At 42.7% G+C, this 27,499-nt stretch overlaps 1 long non-coding RNA gene across 3 annotated transcripts; it reads right to left on the bottom strand.

Moving 5' to 3' along the window:
• Positions 1–212: 212 nt before the first annotated feature.
• Positions 213–27,499, bottom strand: LOC310840777. 3 transcript variants are annotated; one of them, XR_014562121.1, is made up of 5 exons: positions 27,250–27,499; positions 23,588–23,720; positions 20,306–20,534; positions 13,713–13,805; positions 213–2,111 (listed from the first exon to the last, which is right to left on the bottom strand). It is a non-coding gene; the product is annotated as an uncharacterized lncRNA (long non-coding RNA). The 3 variants fall into 3 exon arrangements; XR_014562122.1 differs by lacking the exon at positions 213–2,111 and adding an exon at positions 7,379–8,546; XR_014562123.1 differs by lacking the exons at positions 213–2,111; positions 23,588–23,720 and adding an exon at positions 7,379–8,546.

Below are 27,499 nucleotides of genomic sequence, written 5' to 3'. Positions count from 1 at the left end.
GACCAAGGAGCCAGCAGAGGGAGGTGTCACAATGAAGGGCGTGTCACAAGGACCTCTGCAAACTAGCAACCACCAGCACTCAACTGACCCTCCTCTCAACTGGCCCTACTAAGTTTCCTTATATGGCTTTTAATCCATGTTCAGCCCCAACACATTTTAAAAGGGCATCGGATGTCAATCAGATCAACCAAAGGCCTGGTTAAAAAGGAACCTAAAGGTGTATAATGAAGGCACCAGGTGAACTTTCCTGGGGAGAGCTTTCCACAGATGGGGAGGCACTGCAGAGAAGGCCCATTCTCATGTTACCACCCTACAAACCTCTTGAGGAGGAGGTACATGAAGAAGGGCCTCAGAAGATGATCTCAAGGTCCGAGTAGGTTCATATGGAAAGAGGCAGTCATTGAGGTATTGCGATGCTGAGCTGTTTAAGGCTTTGTAGGTCAAAACCAGCACTTTGAATTGGGCCCAGAAACTAATTGGTAGCCTGTCCAGTTGGACCAGGATCGGTGTAATATGCTCAAACTGTCTTGCTCCAGTGAGCAACCTAGCCGCTGAATTCTGCACCAGCTGACATTTCCGAACCATCTTCAGAGGCAGCCCTATGTATAACGCATTGCAGTAATCTAACTTTGAGCTTACGAGAGCATAGACAACAGTAGTTAGGCTATTCCTGTTCAGATAGGGGGGGGTAGCTGATGGAAGGCACTCTGAGCCACTGAGGCCACCCAAACCTTGAGCAACAGCAAAGGATCCAGGAGTACCCCCAAGCTACAAACCTGCTCCTTCAGAGGCAGTGTAACCCCATCAAAAGCAGGTGACCTCCCACCCATCCGGTCTAGGGAACCATCCACTAACAGTGCCTCAGTCTTATCTGGATTGAACTTCAGTCTGTTGGCTCTCATCCAGTCCATTACCAAGGCAAGACACTGGTCCAGCACATCATCATCATCATCATCATCATCATACCCATACCCATCTGGCTGGGTTTCTCTAGCCACTCTGGGCAGCTTCCAGCACATATTAAAACATAAATAAAAACTTTCTGATGCATTCTCATCACAGGGTTAAAAGAGGGTTTAAAAAAAGGGAAGGGGAGTTGCATCTTTTTTCCCTTGAGGGAAAGCCAAAGCAGAATATAATACATGAGATCAAACAAAAGTGGGCGGGAACAAGTCATGATTAGAGGAGAGCGAAATACAAGCGGGCATAGCCACATGTTGTGCCCATATTTTGTCAAGACATCAAGGAACTCTGCAAGCAGAGAGGGCTTTGTTTGAAGTGACTTGCTCGCCTACGATTGGGTCACGACTGGCAAGAGAAAGAAGCTTCTCTTGGCCTAATATATAATTGTCATTACAAATTCAATCTCTGCGGCCAATAAAAAGGGACAAATGGGAAAAGCATGCGAGTACTTACTACTTCTGCATCTTATTGAGCTTTTAATTTAAAAAAGCCTGGAGGACTCCAAGGCCAGTCTCCTGGAATCTATTCGCTTTTTAGAAAGAAAGAAAGAAAACACACACACACAGAGACACACACACACACACACACCAAAAAAAGTGTAAAGCTCTTTTAAAAATGCTGTCTCTTGCTTACTTAGGTCTCACTTTCATATTTTGTCAATCAGCTTAGTTTTCTCCCTGCCCTAGGGAGACCACTTTAAGTCTGTCACAATCACTGTATCCACCTAGCCAAATTAATTACTGTTTTGCCGTGAAGAATAAGGGCTTCGCCACCTTTTGACAAACTTGAGGCAGACATTACAGGGAGGAGTTGAAAATATCTCCAGGCAGGCTGACCTACATATCTATCCTCCCTTTCCTGACATATTCTCATTTTACAATTTGTATCCAAACATGCAAATCCCACAAAATAAGACTTGGATTAAGAAAACAGTGCAACATTTTCAAAGTGATCCCCCACCACCTGCAAATCTCTCAAAAACACGTTGATGCCTCTTCTCTTTTAAGTCCACATTTCTCCAGCAAATATTTTCTTGAAGCAGCAGAATCTCATCTTCCTCTTCATCTTCAACTCTTCTTTATTCATTGCCAGTCTACGATTTTCCCCTATATCTCTAGCTTGTTTGACTAATACAGATTTTAAGCTCTCTGCATAGGAAATAAATAATTTGTTGGTGCTAACTAAATCATAAGCTACAGTTCCACTACCATTAGGAAATGTTTGTGACCTCTCCTTCACCAGAGCATGAAAAACTATCATCTATCTATCTATCTATCTATCTGAATTCACAGGTTTTTAAAGACAACTTTCTGAATTGCATGTGTAATTTATTATCTTTTATTTAGCCAGATAGGCAACACTCAGATAGTTGCTCCCCCCCTGACTTTTCTTGCCCATTTATCCTGGTTTTAAAGTTGGTAGTTCAAACAACTACAAGTCAATATCTATGAAATGATTCTGTTCAGCCTTAGCATGGTGTGTATGTCTATTCCTTCTTCCTTTTTTTAGTCAAATGAAAATATAACCACTTTTAAAATCCACCTTCCTTAATCTGCATTCTGCAAGGAACTATAACATATACAGTGGTACCTCGGGTTAAGTACCTAATTTGTTCCGGAGGTCTGTTCTTAACCTGAAACTGTTCTTAAACTGAAGCACCACTTTAGCTAATGGGGCCTCCTGCTGCCGTCGCGCCGCCGGAGCATGATTTCTGTTCTCATCCAGAAGCAAAATTCTTAACCCGAGGTACTATTTCTGGGTTAGCGGAGTCTGTAACCTGAAGCGTATGTAACCTGAAGCGTATGTAACCCGAGGTACCACTGTATACAAGAGTCAAAACATTTTCAAGCCAAACACACACCAGTTTCTCATGTTTCAGTGTGATTATTCACAAGTAGATGGTTGCATTGCGGAGGCTTGGAATAGACGACCCATTAGATCCCTTCTGGCTCTACAAATTTGTGATTCTACAAATTTGTCCACTTCAGTTTTTTCTTGTTTTTTTCATTTATTCCAATCATAATTTCAGTTCTCCACTTTTCCATATCACTTTGTGATTTGGTCCTAATAAAATTCACTAGCATTTCAGAGCAAAATTTTCCTGTTGTATACATTCTGTATGCAATTTTTGCCTAATAAAACAATTTCCTGAATTTCCGTACGTTATCTTCACTAATATATGGATTCTTGTGCCCACTCTGCATGCATTTTTGTACACATTACTTGACTGGAGAACTGCAAAGCAAAATCTGGACGAATGTGTGTTGTTTCAAAACAAGCTGCACGTTAAGTAGCTTCACCTTTAAATGCAAACGGAATTGAATTTCTCCTTGCTCACAAATCGGTGTGTTTCAGCTCACTGAATGGCATCTAGCCACATTTACTCAAGGTCTTCTATGCATATCAATGGAAATTACAAAGTTGCTAAAGTTTAGTTTTGCAGACTCGCTGCCTGCAGAAAGACCGAGTGTATGGCCTGTAATTATAAGAGATGGAGGCTGTGAAATCCCAGGTCATTTGTAAACTGATCATTCCCCAACCGCTCCTCCTTGTGCTTTTAAGTGTTTTGAGCCTGGTAAATTGAAACCTGAAGAAACACAGAACTATGATCTCTAGGACCTCTACAGCAAACCTGGACTTTGGCTGATTTGTGCTAGGAAGTAACTGCTTACTTACCCCATAATTAACACCACAAAGCTGATTCTCTGAAGATAAAGTGTGGGAGGTCAGACGTGGGCTCGAGAAAAAAAGCATTTCACTCAAACAGCCCCATTTGAGACTCCAAAAGCTCAAATCAGATCTTTAGTCAATGCTGCCTCTCAAACATAAAATATCTGCCTCATTTTGTATTCTTAAATATGTTATTTAATGCTTTTCATGCACGCACACAGCTCTAGCTCACATCACACTTAGCGAGCAAGTTCAAAGAGAGAATCAGAGCTGGGGCCTGAGATCAAGTAAATTTATGTCTTGGCTAAAGCATGCACAACCTCTCCCTGCCCTAAAGCACAGGGAGATTTACAGCAAAATCCTGAGCATATCTACTCAGAAGTAAATTGTATAGCTCCGTCGGTAGAGCATGAGACTCTTAAACCCAGGGTCATAGGTTTCAGCTCTACGTTGGGCGACAGAGTCCTACATTGCAGGGGATTGGACTAGATGATTATTCGTTGATTCTATGAAAACCCAATGACTTCAGTGGGACTTGCTTCCAGATCACTGAGCATAAGATTGCATCCTGAAAGTTGCCTTGAAAGGTCTATGTCCAGTGAAGAACTGGCCACAGTTATATCAATAAAGGTAAAGGGACCCCTGACCATTAGGTCCAGTCGTGGCCGACTCTGGGGTTGCGGCGCTCATCTTGCTTTATTGGCTGAGGGAGCTGGCGTACAGCTTCTGGGTCATGTGGCCAGCATAACTAAGCCACTTCTGGAGAACCAGAGCAGCGCATGGAAACGCCGTTTACCTTCCCGCCGTTTACCTATTTATCTACTTGCACTTTGATGTGCTTTCGAACTGCTATGTGGGCAGGAGCTGGGACCAAGCAATGGGAGCTCACCCCGTCGTGGGGATTCGAACCACCAACCTTCTGATCAGCAAGCCCTAGTCTCTGTGGTTTAACCCACAGCGCCACCCGCGTCCCTATTTATATCAATAGAAATACATAAATTTGTCCTTTTGAAAACTAGTGGTATCCATGAGAATACTTTTTTAAAAAACAACCATTCCTCTCCAAGAACTTGGGACTCCAAATCTGATGAAAATTTAGGAAGAATTTAAGTTTTCTCTCTCAATAAAAGGTGACCCTCTATAATCTAGATGTTGGCTTCCAACTCCCTTCAGCCCTAAACCAACATGGCCAATGGTCAGGGATGACGGAAGCTGAAATCCAAAAACATCTGGAAGACCAAAGGTTCACCAACCCTGATGTGAAGCAAGATTTTCAATACTATACTGAATGCCCATTTTTAGTTGAGTTGACGTAGAAATGCTACACAAGTATTTGCTACGGTCTTGGGTCACTTCCTGGTACTTAAGTGCAAAAAAAAAAAAAGTACCTTAAAGAGGTGAGTAGGGAAAAGTTCAGAACTGCAATAGAAGGATGCTTAGCATACCTTAAGTATCTTGCCAAAAACATTTCTGGGTTATTCTCAAAAACCATATATCATCATTCTTTTTGAGGACTATTCAACCAGATGGAACTTGCTTCAGATCAAAGCCGCTGTCAATGAAATGACCGATTGCTATATTATCTTTACAGCGTGGTTGCCATTTCCATATGGTCATAGCTAAGTTACGCTTCTAATGTTTGAAACAAAGAATCATGGGATGTAGGGATACATGGTCATTTTGCAGGCCACAACCACGACTTCCTGGGGCTGGCTGCAGTGGCAATGTAAACTACCACATGATCTGCCTGTTTATGTGTGTGATGCAGTTACCGTATTTTTCACTCTATATGACTCAGCGGACCATAGGACGCACCTTTAGAGGGGCAGATCAAGGGGGGGAATCTCCCCCTCTCTGCTCAGCACCCCTTCAGTGAAGCAGCAGGAGAAACAGAGCCCCTTCCATTTCTCCTCCCGCTTGGCTGAAGGGGCACTGCGCAGCTCTCCCTCTCTGATGAAGCCATGAGAGTCTTGCTCTCCTGGCTTCAGCAAAAGGAACCCGAAGCCTTCAGAGCGCAGTGGGAACTTGCGCTGCGCTCTGCAGGCTTCAGGTGGCTATCCCTGAAGCCTGGAGAGCGAGAAGGGTCGGTGCGCACCAACCCCTCTCGCTCTCCTGGCTTCAGTGAAAGCAACGCAAAGCCTCTGTAGCATGGAGGGAGCGCTCCCTCTGCACTTCAGAGGCTTCGCGTTGCTATTGCTGAAGCCAAGGAGCCAGCACCCGCCCTGTGGAACGCCCTCCCATCAGATGTCAAAGAGATAAAGAATTACCTGACATTCAGAAGACATCTTAAGGCGGGACTTCCGGAGGCGGCGCAAAACAGCAATGGCGGTCCTCTTTACTCAGTGAAGAGGGGCTCCGCGAAAAAGGGTCGTCCGCTAAGGCAAAGCGGAGACCCATCAAGAAAAACCGCAGGCAGAGCGAGCCTGCGGCCGTGGGACTCGGCGGGCGCCCAAAGCCCCCCCGGAAACGAAGAAGGAGCTCCGTAAGGGGCTCCGGAACGCGAAAGGGGGAGCGGCGCTGTGAGTTCATCGCTCTTTTCGTGGACGCAAAGCCGCGCTGCTGCTGCTGATGAGCGCCGACCTTTCTTCTTGAAAACATCAAAATTGGCTGCTACATACCCGTGAGTAAGGGGAGTTAAACATCAGAAAAATTTGGGAATTTGGTTGAAATTCGGCTGAAAACGGGAGGCGAGTAACAGGAAGTCCGCCTCCCGATCCTGCTAACCAGATTAAAGCAATTGCGCAGAAGAGCGCTGAAGCGCTTAAAAGGGACTGTAAAAGTAAAACGAGGGTGCATTTGACAGAAGTGAAAAGATAAGCTGGAAATCTTTGCAAAAGTTGTGGACCTTATTTTTGGGACCTTCTTCCTAATTTTGAGCTATGTGGAGTTAAAAAGGACAACCCAGCTATCGGGCTGTCAGTGTGCAAAAGAGAACTGTCAAACTGCTGATACTGTTATTGGAGCTTAAACTGATACATTGACTGAGACACTAGAGTTTAAACATTGTTGCTGGGACCTTTCTTGACACCTTGTGACCTTTCTTCAGGAGAAAGAAAGCCTGGGGAAACTTCCTTTTGTGCTCTGGAACTATTAAAGATTTAACATAGGGAATATAAGAACTTCAATGGCGGACAAGAGCTCTCTCCTTCCTTGAAACTTTGAAATACCCCCACCTAGAGGATTGTGGAGATATAGAGGCCTGGGAACTGTACTTTATTGTGATTCTCTGTGGTTAAATTGTTTACACTCTGGTCTTGTCTAACTTATGAAACAAAAGAAAATTTGACCTTGAACAGAGGCAGGTGTGGAATGAGTGGCACAGGGAGAACAAGAGCAGCTAAAGCTAAAGAAAAAGAAAAGAAACCAGGGCAACTTGTTCAAACAACCCTATCTCATCAACGAAGATCATCCGTCCCAACTGTGCTGACAGCACAGGAGGTGGAAATTGAAGAGCCGGCTGTAGAGCCTGCTGCAGAAGATATGGCAACTGGAGGATCTGAAATAGTCCTGAAACAAATTTTGGAACAACTGGCAATTTTAAACCAAAAAGTGGACAATCAATCATCAAAAATTGACCAAGCTACATCCTCTATTACTAAATTATCCGAGCAAGTTTCTCATCACACTCAGTTTCTCATTACAAGGGGCAACGACTGAAAATTATAAACTTGCTGTGGAAGCTAGTCAAAAAGCAGAACAGGCGAACAAAAAGGTGCGTCCTATAGAGTGAAAAATACGGTAACAGCCTGGAGTTGCTTTGCCACAAAAGTCACAGAGTGGCTTTGGACATGTCACTCGTGCTCAGACCTGTCTTGACTTGCAGAGTTGTTATGAGAATAAATTCTTGGGAAAGAGTGAGATACAAATACAATCAGTACGGATTAAATGCTTCCTGTTTACAATGTCACCTTATGTCAGGGAGCCAACAGGCAGAACAGGTCATTCACAGAGCAGAGAAAGACAGTGACAAGCCATCTGACTTACAGTTAGTTTCTTTTTTAAGGAAGAAGATCAGAGGACCTATGGATACTTCTAAGGGTTGCTCCTGTCTCGATGAAGCACTTGCCTGGACTTCCCCCCTTCATTCTCTAACCCTCTGTGTCAGGCCCCTCCCTCTGTCTATGGAGAGCCCCAAGAGACCCTCTCTGTTTCTGCCTGGCTCTCTGCTCGGTGACATGCAGTAGATGCCCTATTTTGGGAGTTGGGGGCGGCTTTCAGGCTGTCAGCAGAGAAGCTGTCCGGGTGGCTCTGTGGTGGAGCTGTCAAGTCTGATTCCTGTGGGCTGGGGCACTTGCCTGTTTCATCCTCTTCATCCTCCTCCAAGCTCCCAGCCTCCAGCACTTCCCAGCTCTCCCCCTCCTCTGGGTTGTGACCAGGTTCCCACCAGCAGGATCCAGGATCCAAATCATCTCTCTCTGTGCTTTCCCTGGGAGGCTCTTGGTCAGGTGACTGTTAGTTTCTGTTTGCCACTGTGCAGTGCTTTGTAGTCACAAGACTCTGTTTACATTCCAGGGATTCCAGATTATTGGAAGTCTCACGGAAGACAAGAGACAGATGTGATGTTACTGGTTTCCTGTTCCTTTGTTTTTTCAGTTGCTCTCTGCTCTCACAGAGAGAGGATGCGTATTTCTTTTCTGTCTGTGTAGTAAGAAATAAAGCATAGTGATGTAGCCATAAATCTCATCACTTCCGCGTGCTGCTTTGATTCTATGCTGAATGGGAATGTGCCTGAGCCTCATCAAAGGCTCAGATCATTAATCACGTTGGTGGGTGATTCTGGAAGATGAGCTTTATTAGCTTGGTCGAACAGAGATTCCGACAGTGACTTCTACTCCTTTTCATCCAGCCAGTATCTGATACCCTAGATGAGAACCATTTGGTGTTGCCCACACTGCAAAGTCTATTCCATCAGGCTGTGAATGCATAAAGACAGGATGATTGTTGTATTGGAGGAAATATGAATTAAAATTGTGATTTATATGGATTGATAAAGGAAGATCAACTCTATTTGATTAACTGGGGAACTAGATAAAAGTCTAAGCAGGAACTGAACATGCACAGTAGGTAGAAATAGGAATTGATAGAAAAATATTAGAAATTAAGAAAAAGTACAGTGGTACCTCGGGTTACATACGCTTTAGGTTACATACGCTTCAGGTTACAGACTCTGCCAACCCAGAAATAGTACCTTGGGTTAAGAACTTTGCTTCAGGATGAGAATAGAAATCGTGTGGTGGCAGCGGGAGGCCCCATTAGCTAAAGTGGTGCTTCAGGCTAAGAACAGTTTCAGGTTAAGAATGGACCTCCAGAATGAATTAAGTACTTAACCCGAGGTACCTCTGTATTTTACTGTTAGCAGCAAAGAAGCAAGAGAAAAGAAGCATCTTGTAAGGGGGCAGAGTATCAACTTTTAAATTTGTGTTAAATTTGAATAAATTTGTTGTTAATTTGTTTTTAAGAATTGAAAATTAATTTAAAATAATTGGCAAAAAATATACATTTTTCCCGCAATAGATGTCTGATGTCTGATTTCTTATTTTAACTTTTTTGAGTGGCTTTATGTGCAACTCTTGTGAACCGCTTTGATATTTTCTTGATGTACAGATATTTTTACAAATAATTTTTAAAAGGTTACGTAAGGATCAGATCTGCTTGGTTTGTGGAGCGAAGTGCCCGTTTCCTGGCTCAAGCAGCATTCTGAAGCTAAAAGAAATCTATCCCCATTAAAAGACCAACTGCAGAAAGAGAGTCAGAGGGGAGGGTGTGTGGTTAAAAAACTCCTTTATAAATGTTTGAAGTGTTAATACCAAGAATGGCGAGACCTTACTAGTTCAGCCTGTTGGGATATTAAAAGAGTAAAGAGAGGAAATTAAAAAATGGAAAACTTAATCTGAGTATTGCCATGCAGGCTGTTTGTTCAGTCAAAACCAATTTGGACAAAGCTCTGGCACCCTACCATGCCTTCAGCCATAAATCCTGTACTGGGAGGATAAACAATTAAGGGTTTTGCACCCCAAGCTGCATGATTCCATGGCAGAATCCAGGACAGAGGAGGGGAATGGATTTGAAGGGGGTTTTTTAATGGTGGTTTTGCACCTGCATCTCCAGCTTTCGCCTGAAATAAGCCATACAAAAGCAGCTACACCTTTGTGCAAATTAATTGAAACAAAGTATGTTTTCTATCCTACTCGTAATCCATTACTCAAAACAAACACGAAAAGTCAGTTGATCATTATGCTGTTGGAAGCCTGCAGCCAATAGAAGGAACGATGCGCTCGCCACAATATACTGAGGTTCTACGAAAGAGAGTTATTCCAGAGCTGGAAAAGAGGTATCCTGACTGTACTGGGATATTGCAGCAGGACCTAGCCCCCTGTCACACATCGAAAGTGGTGAAGAAATTCATGACAGAGCAGCAAATACAGGTACTTGATTGGCCAGGGAATTCCCCAAAAGTAAATCCCATTGAGAATTTGTAGGCTATATGCAAAAGTCGCCTCCGTGCTGTAGACTGTACGACTATGGAGAAGCTCATTCAGGCACTGATTCAAGTGGAGTAAAGGTAAAAGGTAAAGGTACCCCTGCCCGTACGGGCCAGTCTTGACAGACTCTGGGGTTGTGCGCCCATCTCACTCAAGAGGCCAGGGGCCAGCGCTGTCCGGAGACACTTCCGGGTCACGTGGCCAGCGTGACATCGCTGCTCTGGCGAGCCAGAGCCGCACACGGAAACGCCGTTTACCTTCCCGCTGGTAAGCGGTCCCTATTTATCTACTTGCACCCGGAGGTGCTTTCGAACTGCTAGGTTGGCAGGCGCTGGGACCGAGCAGCGGGAGCGCACCCCGCCGCAGGGATTCGAACCGCCGACCTTTCGATCGGCAAGTCCTAGGCGCTGAGGCTTTAACCCACAGCGCCACCTGCGTCCCTTTCAAGTGGAGTACAGGGATCCAAAAATCAACAGTGACTGTTCGAAACTAGTAGACTCCATGGCATACCATGTTCAAATGCTGCTTAAACATAGCGAAGGTCATATCCGTTACTAATGTTTGTAACGTGAGTTTTGTACATTTCTTCTTCTTCGGGGATCACTCATAGCTGAGTAAGATTGCCTTCCATAAACACAGTTTTAACAATGAGTCCGTAAGTGACTGTGGAAGCCAATTCTGGATCCACACATCCTTCCATAGTGGGGACATTAGTTTCTGGGCGGGAGTTGATCACGGTGTGGATTTGCCAAGTGTGCCTTCCTCTTAGCACGTTTCTCCCTTGATCCTGAGTTCGAGTGTCTTCAGGGCCCATGACACCTTTGGTAAAGGTTGTTCTCCAACTGGAGCACTCGCAGGCCAGTGTTTCCCAGTTGTCAGTGTTTATACTACATTTTTTTAGATTTGCCTTGAGACAGTCTTTAAACTTCTTTTGCTGACTACCAGCATTACGCTTTCCATTTTTAAGTTTGGAATAAAGTAGTTGCTTTGGAAGGCATCTGCACAACATGACCAATCCAACAAAGTTGACGTTGAAGAATCATTGCTTCAACACTGCTGATCTTTGCTTCTTCCAGTACACTGATATTAGTTCGCCTGTCTTCCCAAATGATTTGTAAGATTTTTCGGAGACACCGTTGATGGAATATTTCAAGGAGGTGGAGATGGCATTTATAAGTGGTCCATGTTTCACGAGCATATAGTAAGGTTGGTAGTACAATAGCTTGGTAAACAAGCATTTTGCTTTCCCTGTGAATGTCCCAGTCCTCAAACACTCTGCACTTCAATCGGGAGAAAGCCACACTCGCAGAGCTCAGGCGATGCTGGATTTCGGCATCAATGTTGGCCCTTATGGAAAGATAACTGCCTAGGTAGGAGAGGTTATCGACAGTTTCCAACGTTAAACCATATGAGTTTGGTTTGTGGCACTGCAGAGGGGTTATTTTGTACTTGTTGGTGCAGCACTTTGGTTTTTTTGGATGTTGAGTGATAGGCCAAGCTCTTTGTAAGCTTCTGCAAAGATATTTAGGATGGTTCATCCTCTGAGCATGCGCACACTACGTTGTCATCAGCATACTGAAGCTCTATGACGGAAGTTACGGTAACCTTACTCTTTGCTTTCAGCCTGCTCAGATTGAAGAGCTTTCCATCTGTTTGATATATGATTTCTACTCCAGTGGGGAGTTTCCCTTCAACAAAGTGTAGAATCATGGCAATGAAAATAATGAATAGAGTTAGGGCAATAACACAACCCTGTTTAACACCTGATGGAGGAGCCTCATGGAGGAGCCGAATGATGTTTACAAATTTATCTGGGCAGCCAATTTTCAGAAGGACAGTCCACAGGGCATTACGATTTACAGTGTCGAAAGCCTTAGTCAGGTCAATAAACGCAATATACAGGGGTTGGTTTTGCTCTCTGCATTTTTCTTGAAGCTGTCAAGCAGTGAAAATCATGTCCACTGTCCCCCTAGAAGGCCGAAAACCATTTTGGGATTCAGGAATGGTCACCTCAGTTGTTGTTACAAGACAGTTTGTTTGCTAAGATCCTTGCAAGAATTTTGCCGGCCGCAGCTAATAGAGAGATGCCTCGATAGTTTCCACAATCAGTTTTGTCACCTTTTTTAAAGAGATTGATAATTTTGGCATCCCTAAAGTCTGCTGGGATTTCTTCTCTTTCCCAGATTTTTTCAATGAGCTTGTGAAGTTGTTGTGTAAGTTCAATTCTGCCCACTTTGAAGATTTCGACAGGTATCCCATCAGGTCCACTGGCTTTGTTGTTTTTCATTTGGTTAATAGCTGTACACAACTCTCCCAGATTTGGAGATACTGCAAGCTCATCTCTAACATGTTTTTGCGGAATTTGTGAGAGGACCTCAGCAGCTATAGGGGAGTTGCGGTTAAGGAGGTTTTAGAAGTGTGGTACCATCTGCTGAGCGTTGGGGGCATATGCGATTATTTATTGGCCCATATATGGTCTTTGTGGCTTTAAAGAAACTCTGTGCAACAAGAGTGTTGGCTAAGTGCTGGATCTCTTGAGTTTTTTTTATCCACCAGGTGTTTTTAGTTCTCTGGTTCTTCTTTGAACCTCAGCCTTAGCATTGGCATAGGTTATTTTCTTAGTGGCCCAGTTTCTATCTCTTTGCCAGATCTGAAAGGCCTTCCTTTTCTTGTCAATCATGCATTCAATCTCACTGTCATTCTCATCAAAGCAGCCCTGGTGTTTCTTGGTTTGGTATCCAATAGTTTGTTCACACGCTGCAATAATGGATGTTTTTAGCTTGGTCCAGTGTTCCTTGATGTTATCAGGGAATTCTGGAAGCAGATGGTCCTTAAGAGTCCTTAAGCAATCCCCCTTAATGGGATCTTGAAGGGCTTGAGTGTTCATTTTGCGCCTTGGTTTCCTTCCTTGAAGCCTGCATTGAGGTATAATCTTGATAGCCATTGTGGAGCGTATTAGTCAGTGATCTGTCCAGCAGTTGTCAGCACTCATCGTAGCTCTGGTAAGGAGCACATCACAGCAATCTTTAGCACGGACAATAACATAGTCTAAGAGGTGCCAGTGGTTTGACCGAGGATGCCTCCATGAAGTTTTAAATTTATTTTTCTGTTGAAAGAGGGTGTTGGTAATAACAAGGTTGTGTGCTGCACATATTGTCAAAAGTAAGATTCTGTTTTGGTTGCTGTTGCCAACTCCTTCTTTCCCAATAATCCCAGGTCACAGATTGAAATGTTGCCCAACTCTTGCATTAAAATCACCCAGGATGATAATTTTATCTTCCTTGGGCGTCTCTGATAGGACAGTATCCAGCTGAGAGTAAAATACATGTATATGTACATGTATATGTGAGTATTGTACAATAAATTACATGGTTTGTATCAATTAATTTGCACAAGGCTGTATGCCTTTGCTTTCTTCTCTTGTTTTGGGAATGCAAATGATGTGTTTGTTTTCTTAAGGTGACCTGAACTAAAAAGAATAAATGAAAAGCGAATCCCCAACATAGTCCTGCATGCGGTATGTTCTGAATGTCGGGCAAAGATGTTACAATCAGATTTCCGCAGACAATAAAATGCAGAGAATGAAAGAAGAGATACCTTAATGAATCTTCTTGTCAACACTTCATTGAGGACTGACCGTCAACTGGGCTTCCAGCTCTCAAGGTGAACACTGATGGCTAAATCATGGCTCTAGAGCTAGAAAATGCATTCTATTCAGTTAGCATTGAAAGTTGAACCAACCAGCTTTGCACTTTCTGAAACAATCTATGAACTGAAGTTTGCACTTGCTCGAATATTGTAATGCAGTTCCCCAGACAAGTAATATATACGAAAACACATAAGCTAGCACAAAGTGTACACAGATATGTACATATTAGTGAAAATACACATTTATAAATGCTTTATATGAAAGGAATTTGCTTTCCAAAAAAAGGTGTCTATTAGCAGAAATTAACGCTGGTGAATTTTCACAAGGGCCTTTAAGAAAACAAACTGGTATAGAAATGTGGAGGTCAGAACTTAAGATTGAAAAAAACGAGAAACTGAAGGAAAGCAAAATGGTTGGTTTCATCCATCAGTAATGGGCTCAAAAAGAAAACTGTATCAAGAAGCTCATAGGTGACTTGCAAGAAAATGTGATGGAAAGCGGATCCTCTTTTCCTTCTCATCGTCCGCTGAATTCTTGTGGTACCACAAGCAATAACTTTTCTACTGCTTCCCTCCTGGAAGCAGCAAAAAACAAACATAACAGAAGTATACAATATGATTTGATGAATACTATCTCCGCAGATAACAGTTCCCTGTATTTCACCAAGACGACAGTCTTTGAGATGGGGGGTGGAGATATCGCAATGCAATCAGTGGATCAGAACTGGTTTTTTGTTTTTTACTTGTAGGAGTTCTACCCCACTCTTTAGCTGGAAAGGCTGCCAGAGCAGTTTACAAAGACCGCTGATAGGGCAGTTCCTGCTCTTAGGTTTACAACAGGGAACTGCCCATGCCTCTTCCTGTATTGCTGCAATTTCCTGTTGCATGCTGAGAAAGGGGCTCAGCAAGAACGAGATTGGTGAGCAAGCCATCAGTGTCTTCACTTGCCAGCCAGTTCCCAATTCTGAAATTCTGTGGAGCCCTAGCACCTTCTCTGCCTCTTCCCTACACTCTCAGCATGGTGGCAGTCCTGTGCGGACCCCACTGCATGTGGGGAATCAGCATGACAAGAGCAAGGAGACTGTGGCTCCTACTCTGCTTCAGATCTTGTGGAGGGTGTTGTGGTAGGAGTGTAGGGTGAAGTGGGGTTGTATTTGGGAGCAATTTGGATGAAGAGTGTGTGGACTAGAGAAAGCTGTAGCCAAAGGAGAGTGTTTTGCAGTGATTTAAGGGGCATGGCAAGTTGCATTAGAACCCTGGATCAGATGTTCTCCATCCCTGATATAATGAATGGCTAGAGGTTCCCTATTAACCCAACACATTAGGTTAAAGCTGAGTATACACTTCTCTGCACCAGGAGCAATAGGAACACATTATAGCCTGATGCCATGCATATATTTACTCAAAAAGTAAGTCCCATCCCATGGATTTGAACAGGGATTCCAGGTAAGGGTGAAACTGGGAGCAAATCACACTGAACTCAGACACCATCATCATCATCATATATTATTTATACCCCACCCATCTGGTTTCCCCAGCCAATCTGGGTGGCTCCCAACAGAATATTAAAAACACAATCAAACATCAAACATTAAAAACTTCCCTAAACAGGGCTGCCTTCAGATGTCTTCTAAAAGTCAGATAGTTGTTTATCTCCTTGACATCTGATGGGAGGGCACTCCACAGGGATCATATTCCTCTGTCACTACCAAGAAGGCCCTCTGTCTGATTCCCTGTAACCTCACTTTTTGCAGCAAGGGAACTGCCAGAAGGCCCTCAGAGCTGGACCTCAGTGTCAGAGCTGGACATGCACAGGATTGCTCAGTAAATGTATCATATCATCAGAGGAATGTGATCCATTTCTTCTTTCAGCATCATAGAGCTCTTGCTAATAAATTAACACCGACTGATGGCTTATTGAATTTCAAGTGTCATACACATATCGCAAGCTCCAAAACTATTGCTGAGCCAATAGCAGACACTTCTGGTTATCAGAAAGCTCCCTGTTTTAGTAACTATGTTAACTTGAACTGGAGTTGACCTTGTCTAAAAAATAAGCCTGACATTACTTGGGTGTAATCTCGCAGGTGGCATTGGAACAACAGTACAGTGAGTGCTTTGAGTTTATGAAGGTTCGTTCTGCTTAACAACCTCTCATAATGCATACACAATGCGCCTTAAAATAGACATAAAACCAGCAAAAGAATATATTTAGACAGCCAGGAAATATTTTCCAAAAATAGGAAATAATAATAATAATAATAATAATAATAATAATAATAATATCAGTCATATCAACCACGGAGGAAAAGGCACATGGTGTGAGTCTTTTTAGAAACAGACAGGCTCCAAACCAAGGAAAGATGAAAAGTAAATCTGTTTTTGGAAATGCACCGAGTTAGATAACCTGTCAGATCAAATCAGCCTTTAAACTCCACATTTCTGTGATTACGAGAGAATACAGAGGGCAGCATCTTTTTAAGGACAGCTAAAATAAGAGTGCAGATTGGATCTGTTACTCGATTTGAACCTTTCTGTTAACAAAACTCTCCACTGTCAAAAAGCTGTCAAGGGAGTTCCTGTATTCAAACAGACAGCAATTTAAACATATCAGTAACCAGGGAACTTAGAAATATTAAAACAAGGAATATGTTTTAAGTCTATTTAGCTACTTGGGGGTGGTAAGTGTCTGCTCTTATTAAAATCTTACCACTGTTTCTCCAAACTGTCAAAATTGGAAATCTGTTGACTGATGCCGCCAAGATAACTATGGCCAACAAAATGCCTGGTGCTGGAGGTGATAGGTTTGTTACAGTTGACACCCTTGGTGGCCTTTTTAGTGCTTTAAAGAAAATGTTCTAAATTAGAATATCCTTGACATCATGCCCACATTGCCATGTGAAACTATTTGAAATGTGTGCAAAGCACCTCTCCGGCACTGCTGTTCTGATCTTTGGATGGTTTACATGCACATTTTAGGCTGTTGCAAATCGTTACAAATGGTTGCTGAGGGCAGGAGGCCCATGGTTTCTATTTAAATGGCTGTGTGTGTGGTGTTTTAAAAGTAATGTGCAACAGAAGCGTAACTTTAAAAAAAATGGGGGATTTGGAGTTGAAAGAAACTGCAAGCCGAGAGCGACATGCAGAAATGAATGTCTGTGCATGCCTAGTAGTTATTCTGTTATATAATAAACATTTTCATGATGTGTTTGAAGAGCAAGGGGTTAAAAAGTCCTTCAGTGCAACCCTAGCATTGGGTTCAGTGGGGTTTATTCTTAGGAAAGCATGCATAGGATTGCAGCGTTAGCCATGCTCTTCCACCAGCCTTTGTGGAATTTGAAATAACAGACCTAGGTGGAATCCAGACACAGACACACACACACTCACACACCACTGTGAAAATGCCTTTAAAAAAAATTGAAAAATACATGGAATTTGCCATAAGCTCATCATCGCCATCTGGTGACACATTTGTATCATGCATTTAAAACGCACTTAAAATATTATGTTTGCCCCTGTAGAGCTGAGTCCCTAGCCTGTCTAGTAGCGAGGAAGCTGACTTCGAAACTTTTTCTGGTGTTTCTAAACCTTTTCAGTTGCTTCCCCCAACACTACAGAGCAATCTAGGGAGGTGGGAGGCATGGAGTCCCATTGTGACTCCAGCCATCAGGTCCAAAAAGAGTTGTAGTCCAACAACATCTGAATAGCACCAGGTTAGCTACTTCTGCTATAGAATCACTCCCAGGACTTGCCTGCTCTTGCTTCATAAGGAAAACCAGCTCCCGAGTATGTATTATACCTGGATATTAGGGCAGCCAGAAGCAAAAGAGGAAATGGTTCCTGCACCTTTAATAGTCATGCAAAAGAAGGAATTTCAACAAGTGTAATTGTCATGCAAGCTGAAATTCTTTATTCTATGCACTTATTAAAGGAGCAGGAGCCTTGTGCTATTTTCCACCTTGTTATCCTACTGGATAAGGGACGCTGGTGGCGCTGTGGGATTAACCACAGAGCCTAGGACTTGCCGATCAGAAGGTCGGTGGTTTGAATCCCCACGATGGGGTGAGCTCCTGTTGCTCGGTCCCTGCTACTGCCAACCTAGCAGTTTGAAAGCACGTCAAAGTGGACGTAGATAAATAGGTACCGCTCCGGCGGGAAGGTAAGCAGCATTTCCGTGCACTGCTCTGGTTTGCCAGAAGCGGCTTAGTCATGCCGGCCACATGACCCGGAAGCCGTATGCCAGCTCCCTTGGCCAATAAAGCGAGATGAGCACCGCAACCCAAGAGTCAGTCACGACTGGACCTAATGGTCAGAGGTCCCTTTACCTTTTATCCTACTGGATATTGGAGTGCATACATTTCTCCAATGTAAATAGGGATGTCCTGTTCTGTTGTTGTTGTTGTTGTTGTTGTTATCATTTATACCCTACTAATCTGACTAGGTTGCCCCAGCCACTCTGGGCAGCTGCCAACATATATAAAAATGTAATAAAACATTAAACTTTTTTTTTAAAAAAAATACTTTCCCTATACTGGGCTGCCTTCAGACGGTTTGGGGGTCAAATAACTCCATACTCTCCAACATTTCTCTGATGAAAAATAGGGGTGTCCTAAGGAAAATCAGGGCATTCTGGGATCAAACCAGAAATCAAGACAGCTTCTGTATATCTGGGACTGTTCCTGGAAAATAGGGACATTTGGAGACATTGAGAAAGGTCTGATGAGCAGGATCACAGCCTTATTTCAGCTGCAGGAGTGGCTAGCTTTGCTCAGATTCCTTCCAGCTGAAGGAGTCGTGCTTGTCTTTTGAATTTCAAGTGGACACTCTTACGCGAAGTCCAGTTGTTGTTGCCCAAGCTGATTTTCATCAGATTTATGCAAGGCCCCTGGGGATTTTATTGGCAAAGCACCATTAACTGCTGCACATTTCATTTAAGTAGGCAACTCTTTGTTACCTCAGTGTCCCAGGATACTAGACACACAAAGGCAAGGGGACCCTGGAGGCCCATTAAGCTGATTCCATTTACCTCACGGCTGTCTTTCGGCACATTTGTTCCATCAGGAAGTGCTTCTGCGTCGGAGCTCTGGTCCAGCTTTGTTTGTTTGTGTTTACAGTACACAGGGCGGCACATAAACAAAGGGAAGTCGGGCTCACTTTCTGTCTCTGCAAAATCTTAGTTAAACATCAGGGAACAGAAGTGTGGTCCGTCCTTTTATTTATTTGTGGTTCTTTTAAGTGATGTCCAGAGACCTACATTTCATGGTTGTTTGAAAGTTTATATAACAGTGGGAAGCTGTTAAACAGCAGTTTACCTTCACTTTTTCTTTAACGTTTAAAAGGTTTAGGGTTAGCACTCGTTTTGCCGTATTATTTCAGGCACTGCTTAACGCTTCACAGTTTAGTTGTCCCCACCCCCATCTTTTGGATATTGTGTTTCATATAAGTAAGTGCAGAGAACTAACATTTAGTCAAGTCGAATGGCGTTCTTAGCCATTCCGCTTCAAAGCACTGGTGAAAATAAAACGCAAAAAAGAAAGAGTCAAATTTTCAGGCTGCTTTTGGAAACACACTTACTGCAGAGTAAATCCCACTGAAGTCAGTGGGACTTTCATCCAAGTAAACATTATTGGGATTGGGCTGTTAAGCCTTCTCATACAATTCCTAAAAGAACACACATTTCTACCCCAACATTTGCAAAATATTCTGCCATCATTTTAATATGTTACGCCTCACATGAATAATTCATGTTTGCTTTGTTTTAGAAAATGTTTTCAATTATAGACCAAAACAAGTTTAGAATATTTGCTATTTAATTGCTCCCACACAAAAAGGTCAACCCAGATCTTTAAAAAGTGTTGCATTTTCCAAAACACCTCCAGGTACTCTCCAATGATAGTAGGCTTTGAATATTGTTTTTCCCCCTCTCCTATCTGTATCTAAAAATGGGAGCATTAAATATTCTAAATGACTAGTTGGCCCAATAAAATGTTTAATTTCACCTCTCCTTTGGTTTCTGAACTGCAATCTCACATTTTATAAGATTTCCTTTTAGGCTTTCTGTATTATTTTGACAGTAACATTTTTTTCCTCTCTGTAACATTCTGTGTATTCTTCTCAGAACAGAAAGTTATCTCCAAGAATAAAATGTTAAAAGTCAAGTATTTATTCCATCCAGGCGTTTGAAGTTCCAGCTCATCAGGTCATTTTTAAGGCTTTGCCAAGGAGATTTTGCTCAGCATTTCTTATAGGCTTCTAGCTAATAAAAAACATATTAATGATGATTAAGCAGTGGTCAAAAATGTAATATCTTCTTTCAGTACGTAAACTAGTCCCCCAACCCTACCCACAGATTATGAAACATGTTTTGTCCTTGTCCATCCAGCATGAAACAAATTACTAGGAAGGGCTTTTTCCCCCAAGTGGGATATCAGAAACAGTAAGTAAAATAAAATCCAGCAATTTTGTTGCATAAGAAATAAGGGATATTATACTAAGGCAATTAAGACTTCAAAGTGATAGTTTCCTTTGCATTCTATACTTACCTATACACATTTATCATTCCACTTAGTTGGACTTCTTTCCGAGTTAAATTGACTTCAGTGTTAAGTGTGTATATGGAAGGGATGCATAGCAGGTATAGGTGTACAGGGTTGTGTTGTAATACATAGATTAACCATAGGTAGGGAGACAAAACAGCAAACAAGCTCTGGTGGTTCATGTTGTCTCATGACTTGATACATCAATTCACAGGAACCAGAAGTGGAGAACTCTCTGAAAATGAGATTTATTTCAAGTTTTAGAATTTCTCTACAAATGGGTTAGTACAGGATATAACTGTAATAATACCAAGCACACATCCTTTAATCTGTCTAAAAATTGACCTGAACATTAGTGAAAGCTGTTACTCTTCATAGCACAATGTTTTACTTGAGACAGCTTTTGAAAACAGTGTTGCGATACCCTGAAGTGACACTTACCTTTGTACTAAAGCCATGGTTTGGCTCAGCATGACATGCGAACCAAGTTATACTATGAGCTGAAATCCTGTTTTCCAGACCATGGGTGAGTCATGCAAAATTAATTTGACATTTCCAATCTGATTATTTCCTATGGAGTATATATGAAGTGTGAATCTCAAAGTTAAACGTTCACAGAATTGCTCTGTTAAGGAGGGAAGAAGTCCGCTATCTTTGCTACCTATCATTTATTTCAAGAAATGTCTTCTCAGTTAAAAATAAAAACTCTGACAATTCAATTTACCATTTCCGTCCATGTTTGACTATTAAATTATGAGATATATTGAAATATTGCAATGGCTTGGAGCTCCCCCTTTAGTTCATTTCCATTTTTTGGGGGGGGGATATTGTATTTAACAATATCTTAAAATTCTGAAGTCTGAAACTAATGCTATGGGCACTAAACCTCACAAAACCTTGTACATCAATTACAGAAAACCAACCAAAGTGCATTGAATATATACATATGCAGCAATTTTCCCTAAATGTTATATGTTATTTTCCTCATCATAGCACTAAATATACCAGGCATGTGACAGCTAAAACAGGTTTGCAAACTAAAAGAAATTACCATGTTGTGAAATTCCAGGTCGAGCTTCTGTAAGATTTAGCAGTTCTCTAAACTGCAGAAATCAAATCATGCCAGTCACAACCGATAAAAAAAATGGCACTTGTGGATCATCTGTATCATACAATCTTAATCTTAACCAACAGTTTTGCCCATTTACAAATTCCTATAACTACCTTTTTCTTCTTTAAAGAACTGGAGGACTGGTGTGTGTTTTTTTCCAGTTGTTGAATTGGTTATCGGTTGTTCCTAAGAAAATCCCAAAAACATTGGGAATATTAGAATGTATTCTCTGGATCACAAAACCTTAATTAACATATTCCCTTAATGCAGTGAACCCTGAAGCAGTTGCCAAGGCACCATTTAAATAAAAATCCCACCTCTCTTGCTCAGGCAAAGCTTGTTTGGAAGTTTCTCAAACCAGCTCCCTTCCCCTCATTTTGCCATCCTATTTCCCTGCTTCCTAGCCTAAATCTTTTGGCCAGACGGCAGGTGTGCGTGTGCATGTTGTTTTAAAGTGTGCCTTGGATGTGAGACAGTTGGTAAGCACTACCTTAATGTTTTGCTTATTGATGAACAGAACAATCCTATGCTGGTTTGTTGGGAAACAAGTTCCTGTAAGCTCCATGGGTCTTACTCTAGGACAGGGGTCCTCAAACTAAGCTCCGCGGGCCAAAACAACATCTTCTTTCTGTTGACTGATAATCTTCTGGGCTGAGGGTAACAGGGCCTGAAGTCTATAGTGCAGGATACCAACAGCCAAGAAAGTCACCCCAGGGGTCCCAGAGCATTGGGCGGTCATCTCCAAGCCATGCCAAGGCACAAGTGCTTTGGGTATATAATAATATTATAATAATAATTTATTATTTATACCCCGCCCATCTGGCTGAGTTTCCCTAGCCACTCTGGGTGGCTTCCAATTGAGTGTTAAAAACAATAAAGCATTAAATATTAAAAACTTCCCTAAACAGGGCTGCTTTCTGATGTCTTTTAAAGATAAGATAGCTGCTTATTTCCTTCACATCTGAAGGGAGGGCGTTCCACATGGCGGGCACCACTACTGAGAAGGCCCTCTGTCTGGTTCCCTGTAACCTCACTTCTCACAATGAGGGAACTGCCAGAAGGCCCTCAGAGCTGGATCTCAGTGTCCGGGCTGAACGATGGGGGTGGAGATGCTCTTTCAGGTATACAGGACTGAGGCCATTTAGGGCTTTAAAGGTCAGCACCAACACTTTGAATTGTGCTCAGAAACTTACTGGGAGCCAATGCAGATCTCTCAGGACCGGTGTTATGTGGTCCCGGCAGCCACTCACAGTCACCAGTCTAGCTGCCGCATTCTGGATTAATTGCAGTTTCCGGGTCACCTTCAAAGGTAGCCCCACATAGAGCGCATTGCAGTAGTCCAAGCGGGAGATAACTAGAGCTTGCACCACTCTGGTAAGGCAGTTTGTGGGCAGGTAGGGTCTTAAGGGGGAGTGGTTTGGCATGGAGGGCAGCTATTCAAAGCAGGGGGAATAAAACCTCCCCCTGGGCTCCCCTTCTGGGGGTCCTTTGGGTGCTTTCCAGCACAACTCGCAGACCCCACCAACAGTCTGGCCCCCAACAGTGTCTGAGGAACAGTGAACCGGCCCCCTGTTTAAAAAGTTTGAGGGCCCCTGCTCTAGGAAGTATGCTTAGGATTGCAGTCTTAGCTCTAATGTTAAAATATTTAACTGTCTGCTTCCGTAAATATGAAGTAGCACATCAGGGAAGTTTTTAATGGTTGATGTTGTATTGTGTTTTTAATATTTTGTTGGGAGCCGTCTGGAGTGGCTGGGACATCCTAGTCAGATGGGTGGCATGTTGTTGTTGTTGTTGTTGTTGTTGTCGTCGTCGTCATCATCATCATATTGGAATGTGGTGGTTGTTTAATATTGTGAGTGATCTCAGGGGGCAGAGAAGTGATCTGTTAATATTACAAATAACCAAAGACAGAAATAATGACAGGAATATCGCTTTTTCTATTAAAAAAAATAATTAACAAGTTGGTTAGAAGAAAAGTCCAGCAGAAACATGCAATTCAGCAACATCTTTACATTTCTGTCACTGGTATATGGATAGCTTGCAGCTGAGCTCTCATATGTTTAGCATTGCTGCCTGTGTGCCTTTAAAACTTCAGCAGATGGACTGCTGAAACACAGAAACACATTCTGCCTGACCATTTTTTATTTTGTAGCTCAGGGATCTAGATTTTAACTCACCAATGCTGCAGAATTTGGTAGCTAAGCAAGGTGGTTGGGGGAGTTTTTTGAGAGGGGGGTGCCGCTCACCAATTCTTCTCCCAAGTGTGCTCTTGTTTACTTCACGTGTGGTCAAATGGCGCCTCCTACCTGCCTTTCAAAACAAAGTTTGAAATTATCCAGAATTTCTCCTGCAATGCCTAAGAAAGATTCCTGACATCCAAGCTACCCTTACTACCGTTTGTTTTTGCTTCATGAGTCCTCAGTTTCTTCCTTTCCCCTCCCCCTTAAGCATTATATTTGTAGGTTGGACACAACATCCCCTAATACAAAAGAAAGGGGGGAAACCCAACCATTTTACAACACAAAATCAGAACACAAAGTGTCTGAAGCAGTCCTCGCCAAAAGTTATTTCCTTCTTTTGTTGTATGAGATACCCATATCTCTACCCATAGTCAGGATTTGATGCTCATCGCCTCCTACATTCTGAACAACGGAGAGATGGGCAGAGCTTCTCTCTGCAAGCAAACATGGTGGTGGATAATGTAGTTGCCTCCCCGCACCCCCATTGATGATATGGTTGGTGTTAGTCAGCAATGCCTGCACTATTTTGTGGTTCTGTTGTTTTTCACCTGCTCTTTTCAATGCAGTGACCATTATATATATATATATATATATATATATATATATATAACATTTAGGTACTGTTAACTTTAGGCGCTGTGGTCTAAACCACTGAGCCTAGGGCTTGCCGATCGGAAGGTCTGCAGTTTGAATCCCCACGACGGGGTGAACGCCCGTTGTTCAGTCCCTGCTCCTGCCCACCTAGCAGTTCAAAAGCATGTCACATGCAAGTAGATAAATAGGTACCGCTCTGGCAGGAATGTAAAAGGAATTTTCTTGTGCTGCTCTGGTTCGCCAGAAGTGGCTTAGTCATGCTGGCCACATGACCCGGAAAAACTGTCTGTGGACAAATGTCAATTCCCTTGGCCTATAGAGTGAGATGAGCGCGCAACCCCAGAGTCGTCCGCAACTGGACCTAACGGTCAGGGGTACTTTTAGCTTTACCTTTAACTCATAAAAATTAGAGTGGTTCACAGCAATATGTGTGCACAATACAACATAAAGCACCATTTTTAAAAAGTAGAAAATAATAATTAAAATGACTCGCTAATCAAAGTTTTAAACATCTCCATAGGTACTGATTACCTCAAAAAGGTGCAGAACACTGTAAACGATTAAAAACATTGGCAGGATTTTAACAACACTTGTGATGTAACAAGAACTATGGTATAAATTGAATATTAAAGATAAATAGAGAACTTTATAGGATGCAGGTGGGAAAAGATTAATAATGGAACAAATGGAAGGGTGGAGGGAAGTCTAAAGATTCAGAAAATCCTATATTTTTATGATTATATTTGATGTTTGAATGTAAATGTTAAATGTAAATACGAATAAAAGATTTTTACAAAAATAGAGAGAGAGAATATCTCAAAAAGGTACTCAAGAGCCACTTGAAAGTCAGAATTTAGGGTGACTCCAAATCTCTGCCAGAAGAGTGTTCCACACTATGGAGCTGGTGACACTAAATGTCTGACTTCTAATTGAGGCCAGTTGGGACCCTGCAACATAGGGAACAACTGTAACACTATGCACATTCCCACAAGTTAGTTTGCATTATGCCACATTCCCATGGCAGCCATCCATGGCAGCCATTTTTTTATGGCATGCTCCCCTCATGGCAGCCATTTTTTTATGGCATGCTCCCCTCATGGCAGCCATTTTGTGACTGGAACCCACGGCACTTCCTCAAAATTCCAAATGTGCCCACTGGTCCACAAAAGGCTGGCGACCCCTGACCGTGCCACAATTAGAAGACCTCTAGCCATCCTGGATGAATTCTTAGCCAGAAACGAAAGTAAATTATTTTAGCCAGAAACAAAAGTAATACGATGGCTTGCGGGTATATCCAGGAAAGAAGGAAATCCATTACTTTTCCCAATTTCAGAGTACAATCTTATGCACTGTTAAGTACTGTTCAGATATGTGGAGCTATGGGTTTCAAATACATAAAGCGACCAATGCAGGCAGTGCAGGATTTCACCTCAAGCAGTAAGATGTGATGTGCACCCTTTGGACCTATAAGAACTTATGGGACTATCCCTGCCCCCCTTGATGCTTGGTATGGGCAACAGCCATTTTCATTCCATGGGCACCTTTATAAAAACAGAAAGAGCATCTCATTGTCCTCCTGTATCTCATTTTTAGTGTTGTTTCTTTGGCTGCACCACAAACATGCTACTTATTACCCACCAAAACGCGCACCCTGCCTGTAAGTCCTAGTTAAAAAAGACCTAGGAACTTATCAACCTGTAACATGCGCCCATTTACCTAGGAGTAAGCACTACTGAACACAATGCGACTTACATCTAAGAGGACACATTTGTTGTTGTTTAGTCGTTTAGTCGTGTCCGACTCTTCGTGACCCCATGGACCAGAGCATGCCAGGCACTCCTGTCTTCCACTGCCTCCAGCAGTTTGGTCAAGCTCATGCTGGTAGCTTCGAGAACACTATCCAATCATCTCGTCCTCTGTTGTTCCCTTCTCCTTGTGCCCTCCATCTTTCCCAACATCAGGGTCTTTTCCAGGGAGTCTTCTCTTCTCATGAGGTGGCCAAAGTATTGGAGCCTCAGCTTCAAAATCTGTCCTTCCAGTGAGCACTCAGGGCTGATTTCTTTAAGAGTGGAGAGGTTTGATCTTCTTGCAGTCCATGGGACTCTCAAGAGTCTCCTCCAGCACCATAATTCAAAGCATTAATTCTTCAGCGATCCGCCTTCTTTATGGTTCAGCTCTCACTTCCATACATCACTACTGGGAAAACCATAGCTTTAACTATACGGACCTTTGTCGGCAAGGTGATGTCTCTGCTTTTTAAGATGCTATCTAGGTTTGTCATTGCTTTTCTTCCAAGAAGCATGTGCCTTTTAATTTTGTGACTGGTGTCACCATCTGCAGTGATCATGGAGCCCAAGAAAGTAAAATCTCTCACTGCCTCCATTTCTTCCCCTTCTATTTGCCAGGAGAGGACAGATTTAGGTTTGCTCTTTTAATTTGGAAGCTGCTTTAGGGGCCCTTTTTAGAACCCAAAGGGAAGGCATACATTCTCTCTCCTCTGTTTTCTGGTTTAATTTTTGAATCTTCTGATTTCTTTGTATCCATTGTCCCCTTAAAAAACCCAAAAAACCTCTTTACCTTAGGTATGGCTGTGTCTTTTAGCTATCCTACAGCATATGAGAAAGGTTGTTATTAACAATAATCACTTTGGTATTTTCTTTTTATATTGGAAACCGGATAAATAACTTAACCGGTGCTTTTATCTTTAAGGTGTTGAGGTAATATTTTATAGTCTGGCTGGCTGGAGCTTTAGATCCCTTTTCTACACACACACACACACACACACACACACACAAACACACACAAACACACACTTTGGTCATGATGGAAGTGAAAGAGAACAGAATCGACGCCCATCACTATTTCGTTCTCGGCTGCACCAGCCACATGTTCCCTTTTACTCATTTCTGGTCCAGCTCTCATGTCACCTGTTGGAAGAAAACAATCAGGCTGCCTTTGTAATGACAGGTCACGTCTTTGAAGCCATTTGAATTGCAGCTTCTTACCTTAGGCCTGTGCCAGAAGCCCCCATTCAGACCAGTCAGCAGGCATCAGTAGCTGGCTTTCCTATACTCCAAAGCTTCAAATTAAATTGCTGTTGAGGCTCCGTGACATAAATTAAGAACAGAAAAACCAGTTTCAGGCTCCCAGCTCTGAAGGAATCAGCAAACGGTTTCTGGTTTTTGGCAGCCTGCTGTTTGCAACTTAGAGGGAGGGGGAGAGGAGGGGGGAGTGGTAGCAAAGCGAACCACACAT

This window comes from Podarcis gaigeae (assembly GCF_964106915.1).
Source record: "Podarcis gaigeae genome assembly, chromosome: 3".
In the NCBI taxonomy this organism is placed as follows: domain Eukaryota; kingdom Metazoa; phylum Chordata; class Lepidosauria; order Squamata; family Lacertidae; genus Podarcis; species Podarcis gaigeae.
Note: the sequence above shows the minus strand (reverse complement) of the source record. Positions and strands in the feature narration are given on the sequence as shown.